The sequence below is a fragment of the Moschus berezovskii genome, chromosome 2 (assembly GCF_049115385.1).
Source record: "Moschus berezovskii isolate FMDL1 chromosome 2, NW_MosBer_1.0, whole genome shotgun sequence".
Classification (NCBI taxonomy): Eukaryota; Metazoa; Chordata; class Mammalia; order Artiodactyla; family Moschidae; genus Moschus; species Moschus berezovskii.
The window spans coordinates 63,732,845-63,746,427 of record NC_142461.1 but is presented as its reverse complement, the minus strand read 5'-3'; the positions used below and the strand labels follow the sequence as shown (position 1 = coordinate 63,746,427).

At 42.8% G+C, this 13,583-nt stretch overlaps 1 protein-coding gene across 5 annotated transcripts in view; it reads right to left on the bottom strand.

The window, feature by feature from the left end:
* The window catches only part of CLASP1 (cytoplasmic linker associated protein 1), a 279,111-nt gene extending 268,316 nt beyond the window's left edge, over positions 1-10,795 (bottom strand). For all 5 annotated transcript variants that reach the window (XM_088828824.1, XM_055398059.2, XM_055398061.2 and 2 more), the window contains exon 1: positions 10,645-10,795. The gene's annotated coding sequence lies outside the window, so the exon portion shown is untranslated. The remainder of the gene's footprint in view (positions 1-10,644) is intronic.
* Positions 10,796-13,583: the final 2,788 nt, after the last annotated feature.

Genomic DNA, 13,583 nt, shown 5'->3' with positions numbered 1-13,583 from the left:
GGAGGTCAAGCTCTTGCTGAATCACTCTGTTGGTTGACAATTAGCTTGAAAATATCTCAAGTACTGGGTTTGCTCTGACCTCTCTGATGTTGTTACATCGTTCAGAACTAGAAAATACAAGAATAAAATAATTCCTTTCTTTGTTTTCACTGTTAATAATAAGCATCTGCCAACATAAGCACTGGAAGAATAACCAGAATCTCATGATAAAAGTGTTTATATAACAAGATGCTAAGAAATACCTACTTAGGAGTCAAAACCTACCAGAAAACAAAACACCGAAGGCCAACCTTTGAAATGAGCCTTCCCCTCCTGGGTATCTGGATGGCAGATTATAAAATGGACTCCCAAGGGAGGTCTGACCACTTAGGACAAGTAACATTAGACCTTCAGAACACTAAAGAGTGTGAGGGAGGGAAATCTGATAATACAGACTCAGAGAGAAAGATCAGATACTTTTCCAATAGTTAATTTTTGGGATTTCTAGGCAAAAGAAGAATTTTCTAATGATACTTAATTTTCCTGTTAGAAAGTGATATACACTCATCACACAAATTCAAAATAATTTTTGAAATTAAGAGCATTTGTCAAAAATGAAAAGGCAAGATCTAGATGTACAAAAATCACATCTAAAGTAAGTAAAATTCCCAATTTAAAACTCATCATAATCATAAATAACAAGTTAAAATGTGTCAATCATCCATGAAATGAACCCCACATTATGCAGCCTGAGGTTTATCCATGTATCAAATGTCACATACAAAACAAATTCCTATGGCATTTGAAAGGTATCAATCCCCACATTTGGGAAGATGACTTAAAAGGACCTGAATTTTAAATCTTAAAGAACTTTATAATATATTGATCACTAATCTTTTAAGAAAAATTTTCTGGAAATTCTATGGCAGTCCAGTGATTAAGACTTGGCACTTTCACTGTCGAGGGCCTGGGTTCAATCCCTGTTCAGGGAACTAAGATCCCTCCAGGTATAGCCAGAAAAACAAAACAAAAACAAACAAACAAAAAAACCCCACAAGTTTCAAAGTACAGCCAAAGAAAAGATTAATTTTCTCCAATTACCCAAATATATTTGCAAAGATCTAAGTTTAGTTTCACAATTCAGTCAATAAAACTTAAGCACATCCCTTACACAGTGCTAGACTGGGCATTAGAGTGAATAGGGGACAAAAGAAGGTTGGAAATTGAAAAAGAAATATACAGTGTATACTGAAGGTCCTTATAATCTACATCAGAACACGAGACTAGACAAAATCTAAAGAAAGGGAACTCACATTTACTAAGTGCATCTTATGTGTCAGGCAGCAAAGCTGTAATATACAGCATCCATGAACCCTGTCACAAGGGAAGAAAACAGGGAGGGGCAGGAGGGTGCTGAAATTGAGGCGGCTGAGATCAAAAACCCAAAGCACAACACAAATGCCAAGTGGTAACAGAGGATAAGCACAGTTTTCATTGTGCTGTGCTAACTCGCTTCAGTCTGTCTGACTCTTTGCGACCCCATGGACTGAAGCCCACCAGGCTGCTCTGTCCATGGGATTCTCTAGGCAAGAATACTGGAGTGGGTTGCCATTTCCTGTGCCAGGGGATCTTCCCAACCCCTGGATCAAACCTTTATCTTTTGTCTCTCCTGCATTGGCAGGCGGTTCTTTACCACCAGCACCACCTGGGAAGACTGGAGCTGGGACAACTGGACAGCCACATACAAAGCAACAAAGTTAGACCTGTACCTCACGCTGTTTACACAAACTAACTCAAAATGGGACCGGGAACTAAAGAACTCTAAGAAGAAAACGTAAGAATAAATCTCCATGGCCTTAGATGTGGCAATAGATCCTTAGATACGACACAAAAAGCACGAAAAAACTGATTAATTGGATTTCATCAAAATTACTAAGGACGTTATCAAGAAAGTGAAAAGGCAACCTACAGGATGAGTGGGAGAAAATATCTGCAAATCATATATCTGGTAAGAGCTTAACGTTTAGAATATTTAAGACCTCCTAAAACTCTAAACCCAAAAGACACACATGTGCTCAGTTGCTGCAGGCAGGTCCGACTCTTTGCGACTCTATGGGCTGTAGCCCACCATTCTTCTGTCCAAGGCATTCTCACAATCCAGTTTAAAAATGAGCAAAGGCCCGTACCACAACTATGGAAGCCGGTGCGCCTTAGAGCCCCGTGCTCTCCAACAAGAGAAGCCACTGCAACGAGAAGCCCGCGCACCATGAGAGGACCCCCTCTCACCACAACTGAGAAAGCCCGCGTGCAGCAGTGAAGACCCAGTGCAGCCAAAGATAAACATAAATAAACAAAAATGGACAAAGGCGAACAGCAAGGTCTTACTGTATAGCACAGGGAACTATATTCAATATCTTGTAGTAAGCTATAATGGAAAAATGAAAATATATATACATAACTGACACACTGCTGTATACCAGAAACACAACATTATAAATTAACTATACTTCAATTTTTTTTAATGGGCAAAGGATCTGCATGTATATTTCTCTGAAGAAGATATACAAAGTGTCAATAAGCACAAGAAAAGATGCTCAACACCTTAGTCTGTAGGGAAATAAAAATCAAAACCACAGTGAGTACTACTTCACACCTACTGCTGCTGCCGCTAAGGCACTTCAGTCGTGTCCGACTCTGTGCGACCCCATAGATGGCTGCCCACCAGGCTCCCCCGTCCCTGGGATTCTCCAGGCAAGAACACTGGAGTGGGTTGCCGTTTCCTTCTCCTCACACCTACTAAGATAGCTATAATTTAAAAAAACAAACAGAGATAACAAGTATTGACAAGGACATGGAGAAATTGAAACCCTTGTACAAAACCGCTGGAAATGTAAAAAGGTACAGCCACTGTGGAAAATTAGGCAGTTCCTCAAAAAGCTAAACATAGAATTATCACACGATCCAGTAATTCTACTCCTCGGTATACACTCAGAAGAATTAAAAACAGAGACTCAAACAAATTTGTGAACTAACATACATTAGAGTCACAATAGTCAGAAAGTGGAAACAACTCAACTTCCAACAGCAGGTGAAGGGATAAATAAACTAGAGTATCCATACAATGGAATATTATTTAGCGATTAAGAAGGAATAACATTCTGACACAGGTTACAGTATAAATGAACCTTGAAAATATTATGTTAAGTGAAATAAACTAGTTGCAAAAGGACACATAATTATTCCACTTTAATGAAATAGCCAGAATAGGCAAATTCATAGAGACCGGGGTCTGAGGAAGTAGGAAGAATGAGGATTTACTGCTTACAGAGTTTCTGTTTGGGGTGATGGAAAAGATTTGGAAATAGACTGTGATGACTGCTGCCCTAAGTGAATGTTATTAATGCCACTCACCTGTATACTTTTAAATGGTTACAATAGCATATTTTGCCAAAGTTAAAAGAAAAAAAGAGTTTATATAAAGTCTTAAGGAATCTGGCTTGTCCAAGGGTGGATCTCAAATCAAGGACTCGAGTCCAAAAGGGACTGTAGGTTCCTGGATCCAACCAACCTTCACGGAAACCCTCATAAGAAGGCTGCATCCCTACATCCTTCCTGACCAGAGAAGAGGCCTCTCCAGATGCTGCAGGATGCCAGCAGCAGACTTTCCCCCAAAACAGCCCACTGACCTTTCCTGCAGGAAAAATAACCTGTGCTGGAAAAAACAGAGATAAGTGGAAAGGAAACTGAAGAATCCAAGAGCCAAACTCTGCTACTCTGCAGCTGCATGACCATGGACAAATTACTCAAGTGCTCTAACTAAGGCTCAACTTCCTCTCATTATAAAATGAAAACAGCATCTACCTTTAACTGTTGCCGTAAGACCTGCCAAAAGAGCACCCATGGCACCCAGGCTAGTGCCTGGCTCATGCTGGGTATTCAGTCCATGATGGCTCTTACCACTGGAACAAGAGGTCTGTTTGCCACCCTTGAGCCAACCAAAGGCTTGGCAAGACATGGCTTGGGTCTGGAGAATTCTATGATTTTCAGAACTCAAATAAAACACAGACTTCAGAGACGGAGCTGTCTCTATGCAGTTCAGCAACTCTTGGAAAGACTGGCTTATTGTTTGCAGAATGAACCCAGCTACTCTACATTAGGAAGGAAGCTGCTAGACAATTCACTCTCTCTAGACAACAAGCCTCTGTTCATAACGAAGCCCTGCCTCCACCCACAGGAGAGACGTGCTCTGTGGAGGAACTGAGCAGAAAGTTAGAAGGTCGTCCTGAGGTGGCTCTCAGGCTCTGGTGGCCTCAGCATCACTTGAGGAATCTGTTAGACACAGATGTCTCACCCTCACTACCAGACATTCTGGTCACTAAGTATTTCAGGAAAGGCCCTTGAGCACAACTGTTTAAAGAAACACTTGAAGGGAAGGTACAGAGATGTCCTAAGACTACATTCTGATGTTGACAAACAGACCAGTTCTGCCCCACAAAGCAAAAGCTGTGTTTTCCTCCATGCCTATCGAAAAACACACTAGCTTTGGCAATGCACGACATGGAAACCATGGAAGTGAAAGAGATCACCTGCAGGTAATATCCAACTCAACCTAAATGTTCTATACGTCTCACAGGAAAAAAAAAAAAGTAAATTTATTACCAGAACTTGGTAAAATTTTTGTCAAGCACTCTTAAATTGCTGAGGTAATTATTAACTGATACAAGCTTTTGGTCAGCATTCAGGCAATATGTATCAAAAGTCACCCAATATTCTCACTTCTTAGAACTGATCCAAAGGAAACAACACAAAAAAGCATACTACACGCCAAAAAAAGCCACTGTTATAATATGTAGTATTATATATCTTGATATATAATATATAAAAATATATATATACCTGCACATCAAGGATCCTGGTTTACCAGGAATTTCCTGGCAGTCCAGTGGTTGGGAGTCCACTCTCACTGCCAAGGGCCCAGGTTCAATCTCTGGTCAGGGAACTAAGACCCCACAAGTTGCGAGGCACAGCCAAAAAAATAAGGATCCCAGTTTACCAAAATCTGCCATTATGAAATCAAACATGACAAAGCTATTAAAAATCAAAATGATGCACACTATGTCATTACATGGAAATTATTCATAAAACACAGAAGACCTAAAATGACTTACTAAAAAACAGGGACATATGGACAGGACACTGAAAAAACCTGGAGGTGGGGAGCAGGCAGGGGGACAAATAGGTGAAAGGAATCAACAGGTACAAACTTCTAGTTATAAAACAAATGTATGGCATGGTGACCATAGTTTAACAATACTGTACTGTACCTTTGAAAGTTTCTAATAGATTACATTTTAAAAGTTCTCATCCAAGGGAAAAAACTCTGTAAGATGATGGATCTTGACTTGTTGTGATCATTTCACAATATACAAAAATACTGAATCACTATGCTACACACTTGGAAACCAACATAATGTTGCATGTCAATTTTACTTCAATACATACAAAAAACGTGTTTGGATTACAAAAAAAAAAAAGAGAAGAAAAAACCCTGTGTTAGGATGGCTTGATATAGGTTTTCCCCTGTCTGGTCTCTCAACTTTCTGTATTATTGCCATATTATTGTAATAGGATTACAAATAAGTTTAACTCATTCTGCTTAGAAATTTAACTGGACAACCGTTCTAGAGGTAGAAGGCAGATTCACTGACCTCAGTCATGCTGAATGAAGACAAACGCACCCAACCGTACCACGCAAGATGGGCACAGGCCAGTTCTAAATTTTCTTTTCATGAAAAGATAAATCTTAACATATTCATAACTATTAAACCTTAAATTCACATTTTTTAAAAAGTAAGTATAAACACACTGAAGGAGAGAGGAAACCTGGTCTGGCGGATTTCACATGGCAAAAACGATCAGGCGACTTCAGAACCACAACTTCAATATAAGGTGTAAAGTTACGTCGCTAAGAGACAATTTACACAAAAAGAACATCAGGCTGAGAAACAGAAGGCCCAGTTCTCATCCTCGTTCCACCATGTACCAGGATTTAACTCTGAGGTCTTGGGTTCTCAATTGTAAATTGACAGGATAATCATGGTATTTCCACTGCCTACCTCACAGGATTTTTGAAAGGAACAAAGAAGATTAAGAATGTAAAAGTGTTTTAAAAATCCAGGGTTTGTTCCCTCAAATCTGGCTGTTAGTACTATGAAGATGTTCCTACAAATAAGGGTAACCATGTTTAGGAGACATACCCCAAACTGATAATAAGCGGATGCATTGCCTCCCATGAGGCTCAGCAGGATCTGGGGTCAGACCTTCCCCTTTACCTCCATGTTCAAATGTTTTAGGAGAATCTATGACTGTTACCTGGTAATTTTTTTTAATTTGTAAAAGCAAATGCAATCACTGACAAAATTAACATAAAATGCAGGACTTTCAAACTGGGTTTTTCAGATTTACCTTAGGATTGTTAAAAAATTGTGGCTGCCCAGGCCCAACAAAGACTTAACTGACCAAAATCTCTGGGTGGCTAGTGATAAATAAGACCAGGCCGTTTGTATTTTAAGACCCTCTCCAAGTGATTCTGGCAAGGTGATTACTGCTTTTTTTTTTTTTTGGCCGTATCTTGTGGCATGCAAGATGTTAGTTCCCTGACCAGGGATCGAACCGATTACCCCTGCACTGGGAGCTCAGAATCTTAACCACTGGACTCCAGGGACGTCCCAGTTACTGCTATTATTGTTACATTAACTCTTACATGACTCTTAATGAATACATGACAGGAAGTCCATATACTTACTCAGTATATGCCAGTCACTATTCTCAGCATCTTACATATATTATCTCACTTCATCCTCACACAGTCCTATAAGAAGATGCTGCTATTAACACTGCCTGCCTTCACCCTCCTTTTGTAGATGAAATTATTAAGATACAAAGAGATGATCTAACTGGCCCATGGCCCAAAGCCATAGGGCTAGGAAGTGGCAGAACCAGAAAGTTCACATGTCTGAAAATCCTTGATACAGTTTCCTAACCTAAGACAGTAACTATATATTCTGGTCAGGTCATATCAAATTCTGCTTTATTTCATATATTGCATTTTAAGGACCATAACAAACAAGAGTTGTCTAAAGAGAGCATGGTGGTATCTGGTTTAGGTGATATCAGCTTATACCACAAGGGGACAAAGGGCCTAGGGCTGTTTACAAACTTCAGCATCACAGGGATGGAATTTGTAACATTTTATCTGTCTCCTCCATTACACCCTGAGTGAGCCCTTGAAGCCTAAGACTCATGTATGTGCGTAAGACTCATGTACGTCTTTTCAGCTATATCCATGTGGTTCCTGAAAGTCGCTCAGTTGTATCCAACTGTTTGCGACCCATGGACTATACAGTCCACGGATTTCTCCAGGCCAGAATACTGGAGTGGGTAGCTGTTCCCTTCTCCTCGGGATCTTCCCAACCCAGGGATCGAACCCAGGTCTCCCACATGGCAGGTGGATTCTTTACCAGCTGAGCCACCAGGGAACTAAAGAGTTTAATAAATTAATCAATAAATCTAGAAAAGGCTTGATGACTGTCCTGGGAAATGAAAGACTATATCATGGAAAAGAAACAGATTTGATTCATGTTGCTTCAGAGAGTACCAAGATCAACAGGCAAAGGGGAGGGGCAGAGTAGAGACAGTCTAGAATATCTTTCCAGCAATCAAGACCTGTCCAGTGACAGGAAAGCAGGCTGCGGTCTGAGGTTCAAGACCAGAATACAGTAGACAAAAGGCAGGATGTTGGACTATGGGGCCTCTAAGAGCTCTTCCAAGGCTCCAATCCTTTTATTCTAAGATACACTGGTTTATTCCTTCACACTTTCTACAGAGACTGGTTACACAAGGCCAGTAGTCCAAGCACAGAGGCTACTACAAAGTCTTCTACAAACTCCCAGGACCCTCAAGGACCTAGAGAAGAATAAATCACCAGAGGAATCTTCCCAGGAGGAAGGTAATAGATACAACAGGAATCAGCAAGGAGTGAGGAGACTTCCAGGCAAGAAACAGGAGAAAAGTCAAAAAAAGTATAACAGAAGAAATGCTGCCGTTTGAATACATCTGAGCTACATCTTCAGGGATGCCTGTGGGAAAGTGGATTCCCTAAAGATGCTTGTGGGAAAGTGGATTCTGTGGAGGCACCATAAGAATCTGAGGAGCAGGAGCATTCAGCCTGGCAGTACTGGTCTGAGCTCAAAGAGGAGGAGAAATCCCTGCAGTGTGAAGACGCAGCTAACACTCTAGAAATTGTGGTGCTAAAAAGAAAAGGCCTTTAGAGGTCAGTTAACCGAACACACACACTCTTTATGGATGCTGACCTGGTTGCATTCAGTAAAATAAGGTTAGTTTACTTTCTTAAATTATATTTTACAAACCAAAGACTGAATCATCAGTGATTCTGTTTTCAAACATTATTTTCTGCTACTGTCTATTCTTCTCACTATGTGACTACCACACCTGCAATCATCAAAGTTGTTACCAAAACTCAGCTCTGAGCCTAATATGTTATCATCCCTTAAATGATTACAACATTTACCAATAGTATTATGAAATAAAAAGCATTATCCATCAATCTAAAAAGCTACAACTTTGTAAGTAGAAGATTGTTAAGAATAAATGGAGTCTAAAAAATTTATGTCTCAGGTACAAAAAACTCTCACCCAACTTATAAACTGTGAGATTGAGCCATCTAAAAAAAGGGGAGGAGAAAATTAACAAAGGATTAAAGGGAAATAAATCTAAATCCCAAACCAGTGAACAATAAACTCAATGGTCTTCTGGCCATTCATGTCTCAACATCCCTGTCAAACTATTTTAAGGATCTGAAATCTTGCTCTATAAAAAGCAAGTTCCCATCATCTGAACTACACTTAAGAGATTCTATGGCAGTAGTTACTCAAGCATAAAAAACCAAGCTTCAGATTTTTGCTATTAGTACAAAAAAATGTCTACCTCTTTCAGGTAAAGTTGAGCCTGTGGCCAAAATCTTGGCACTCTAGGAAATTGAGGTTTTCAGTTCTAGCACTAATTTAAGGTGCAAACGCTTCTTCCCTATTCACTACTTTAGACTGTAACATGGAGATAAAATATTTGACAACTCCACCACCAACAGTCTCTTCAAAGGACTTCTGACTTTGATTAACCTTAGTTGGGAGAATACAAAACTACAGCTGAAAACTCCACAACAAAAATTAAAACTTTAAAATCCTAAAACATCTACATGTTAGCTGATAAGCTATGAATTTCAGAAACTGAGCATTGAGTAACAATTGCTAAAAATGGTGCAACTACACAATCTTAAAAGATGGATAAACAAACAGCTCACCAAAATTTAAATCTTTCTTAGCAAATGGAAAAGATAAGTAATATCCAGTAACTCTGGGACACTGTGATGTTATTTTTCTTATCTATATGGTCCCTGCATCAATGTTACTATTCTCCACTCCCTTGACAAGCAAAAGGAGCCCACTGTCCAGGATTTCTCTGACCAAGAGAACAGTAAATGTCACAATAACAGTTATAAAAGCAACAATTTCTAAAGCCATCATTTATACCAGATTCTGGCACTCCAACAGGGTGCAAGGCACACGGCAGCAAGCAACTGTTTCTCACTTCTGACTCTTCTGCATCACTGCCTCCCAAAGGACTAAAAAATCTAGAGCTCTGGATGTCATATCTACAAATGAAAGTATCATCTTTAAAGAGCTCACAGGTTCTACAAATGGTCAACATTAATGAACGAACCTCACGACAAAGAAACTCACCCAGATGCAACAAAACATGTTTCAAGGCTCCACCTAATTTTTGTTTTTAATTTTAGGTATAAACACAAGTTGTTGTTGTTTTTAAATTATGTAATAAGTGAGACTCTGGAAAACCCCAGACTCATCCAAGCGGCTTGGAAAACGAGAAAGCAAAATGTGATGAGTTCCATTGTACCCAACCAGGCTAACGTGCAAGATCACACACTCCTCTCCGTCAGAGCGTCCCTGCCAATACCGAAGAACAACAAAGGCAAGTTGAGGAGGCTGCACAAGGCTTAACTCAGCACTTGTCCGCTTTCCCTGCTTCCGAAGCAGCTCGCTGCGGGCCCGGGGACCTCCGGCACCCTGCGCATCCCGCCCGGCCCGCGCTCGGCTTTGTCTGGCCCGGCTGGACCCCTTCCCTCCCGATCTTTCTCCACACCCACCACTCGCCCAGTAGTAGTCGTGGGGGGGTTGCTCCCTCTGGCCCCCTCCCCTCGCAAGCCCCGGCTCTTTTCAAACGCGGCTTCTCCTACCAGGCCCGAGACTCGGGTCGGGAAGGGGGCCCGGGGTGGGGTCCGGGAGAGAAGAGAGAGGGGCACACAAAGCGAGGCTGACCCCAGAGCCACCCCCAACCCTCTGCAGAGCAGCGTGGGCTCAGCGATCTGCGCGCTGGATAAACAGTCCTCCGGCCCGTTCCCCGCCCAGCTCCCACCTAAGGGCCGCCCCCCTCCCCCCAAAGTGCACCCAAGAGCGGATGACAGCGCTGGACCTAGCCCCCACCCAGCCTCGGTGCCCACCACCGCGAGGGGGGCAGGGGCCTGGGAAGCCTGGGGTCTACACACCCTCGCCCTAACCAAGCACTTACGGCCGTATTATTCGCTCCTGTTGCCGCTGCGGACCAGACGGCCGCCGCCTTCTCCTCCACCCCAATGAGGTTAAGCGCTTGGTGCGGGGATTAAAAAAAAAAAAAAATTAGAAGCCCAGAGCGCCTGCGCAATGAGGTCTCCCTTTTTTCCCCTTACCGCCACGACCCGGCTGGACCATAGAGTGTGTAAACCGAGAGCAGAGAGGCGCCTGCTTCTCTATGGTAACGCCGGCGCAGGCGCCGCCCTGGCTGCGACGGGAATCGGGACCGGCCAGTCCCTGGAGCTCTTGCCTCCTCGGAGAACGTCAATTGGCCCTGATGGGGACCCGTAGGGAAAGCTTCTTTAAGAAAAGGGCGGCCAGGCGGGAATTGGACCCCCGGCGAGTTGCGGCAAAACTCAGGCGAGGCAGAGAGCAATGAATCTAAGCGGCCATGGCAGTAGGGCACCAGAAAGCAGGGAGCGTAGCGCTCAGGAGGAACCAGGAAAGCCTGGGTAAAAGGCGTCCGGCTGGAACTTCCTCCGGTGAGGCCGAGGAGGTCGGCTACCTGGGGGACCCGGCCTTTCACTTCTGGGTTACGCGCTCGCGCACCTTCTGGGCGTCCGGGGCGAAGGAAATTGTGCCTTGCGACGCTCCGTACCGAAGCTCGAGCCGGCGCGGGCGCCGGAGCCGGAAGCACAACTTTTTAACGGTCCTTTGCCCTCTTTGAAGCCGAGCCAGCCCTGTGGAAGCCTCGGAGACCCTGGAGACTTTCTCCCTTGAGTGCCTGCACAGAACTGGCGGCTTCCATCCCCTCTCTCGCCTTTCTCTTGGAAGAAGTGTGGGAGAGTATCTCGGAGGTTTAAAAGCTGTGCAAGTTGCAGGGCTCCCCTTTAACGATCTCGAAGGGCAGACAGTTTTACTGCGTCGGGCGCCTACCCTCACTTGTAATTTGACATTGAAAGCTTTCGTGAGATTACACACTGCTCCGGGGAACCCACTCAGAGTGTGAGTTGGCTTCCCTCCGTCTCGACTCTCGTGTGCGGAGCTCCTGCTAGTAGGGTGTGTGGACACCCGTGAGATCTCACTTGTGAAGGGCCAGGACTTAGATGATGTGCTTGGAGAGACTCAGTTAAAACAAGTCTTCTGGAGACTCTGTGGAGTGCAGAAAGGGAGCGGACTGTGGGCTGAAGGAGTAGCGATGGCAAGTAGGAGGTGACTCCTGTTTAGATCTAGAAAGGAGGACATCTTTTGGAGAAAGCACAAGCGACCTTATGAAAACCGCTGGGTGGTGATAAAAGAGCTTTCCAGAGAAGATAGCATGGGGCAAGGGCTCAGGAGGCAGTGGACGTTTTACTGAGTGCAATGAAAAAAGCAGCCTAACCGAAAAAAAAAAAAAGACAAGTGGAAAGTAATGTTGTTAGCTAGGATGGGGGATGTTCAATTTTTTTAATATTTGTGGCCCCTCCACGTAGCATTTGGGATTTTAGTTCCTTGACCAGGGTAGAACCTGTGCCCCCTGCATTGAAGCTCATAGTTTTAACCACTGGACCGCCAGTTAGTTTCCAGGAATGTCTGATTTTTTAAGTGATAAAATGCACATGACATAAAATTTACCATTCATTTTTAAGTGTATAGTTATGTACGTTTACACTGCTGTGCTACCATCTTAAGAATTCAACTATAGGAAACTGGAATTCTTTACCCTTTAAACAGCCCTGACCCGACCCTGCCCCAGCCTCCGGCAACCACTCTTACTCTCTCTATAAATTTGACTGTTCAGGTTCCTCATGTAATTGGGACTCATGTTCCTTTTGTGACTGACTTATTACACTGTTTCACTGAGCACAGTGTCCTGCTTTTCATGTTGAAGCAGGTGTCAGAAATCCCTGCCCCCCCCCTTTTGCCACATTATTCATTGTAATAATCTAAATTCTTTGGGGTTCTTTTTCGACCACAGCATTCAGGATCTTAACCAACCAGGAATGGAACCTCCTATAGTGGAAGCACTGAGTCTTAACCACTGGACTGAAGTGTACAAATATCTCTTTGAACTCTGCTTTCAATAGGATGGGGAATATTTTGAAACCAGGTAGAGAGATCTACATTGTTTCAGGTCCTCAACTAAGGGTAGTAACATAGTGGAAGAACTGTTTTAGAAAGTGACCCTGAGTGTGGCAGCTCAATATCGTCTCCATTTATAGGAAGCATTTCGGAAGCATTAATATATGCTAGGCATTGTACTACCGCTTTACGTAAATTATTGATATGTCATTGAATCCATAAACAGCCAGTTATTAACATCATTTTACAAGTGAGGAAACCAAGGTTCTGGGATACAGATAGGCTGAGGGGAAGCTCACCAACCATACATACACACAAGTGATCAGAAAACAAACTTCTTCAGGAGCTGAGCACCCATGGGCAGTGGCTATTTACTTCTTTGGACAAGAATGCTAAAAAACAATAGTTTACATGTGAGAGGGAGGTTTCACAGGAGAAAGAATAGGCTAACAGCAAGAGCTTCCACTCTTAAATTAGTGCCGTGTAAAAGAGCTTAACACAGCAAACCTGCATCTTCCAAGTTTCCTAAAAGAACACTCGAGTTTTAGTCCAGGCCTACACATTGCTCTTAAAAAAGTATAAAATGCCAAGTAAGTAGATCTTTGTCTATAATAGAAAAAATAATGAGACACACCATTTCCTACTCAACACTTCATCTTTAACTTTTGCTTTCTCAAAAATCCTGTGAGGTCATTTGAAGCAATGAACTCCATTTAGCAGATGAGTAAATAGAGGACCAGAAAGACAAAATGATTAGCCAAACGCCTAATGGCTGATTGGTACCAAGGCTGCAACTGAAACCAGAACCTGTAGAATTCCCACTCTGTGCTTTGGGCGCTCTTACAACAATCTGAGTGGCCAGTCTGTTCAATTAGTTTCACCTTCCTCAGGGACACA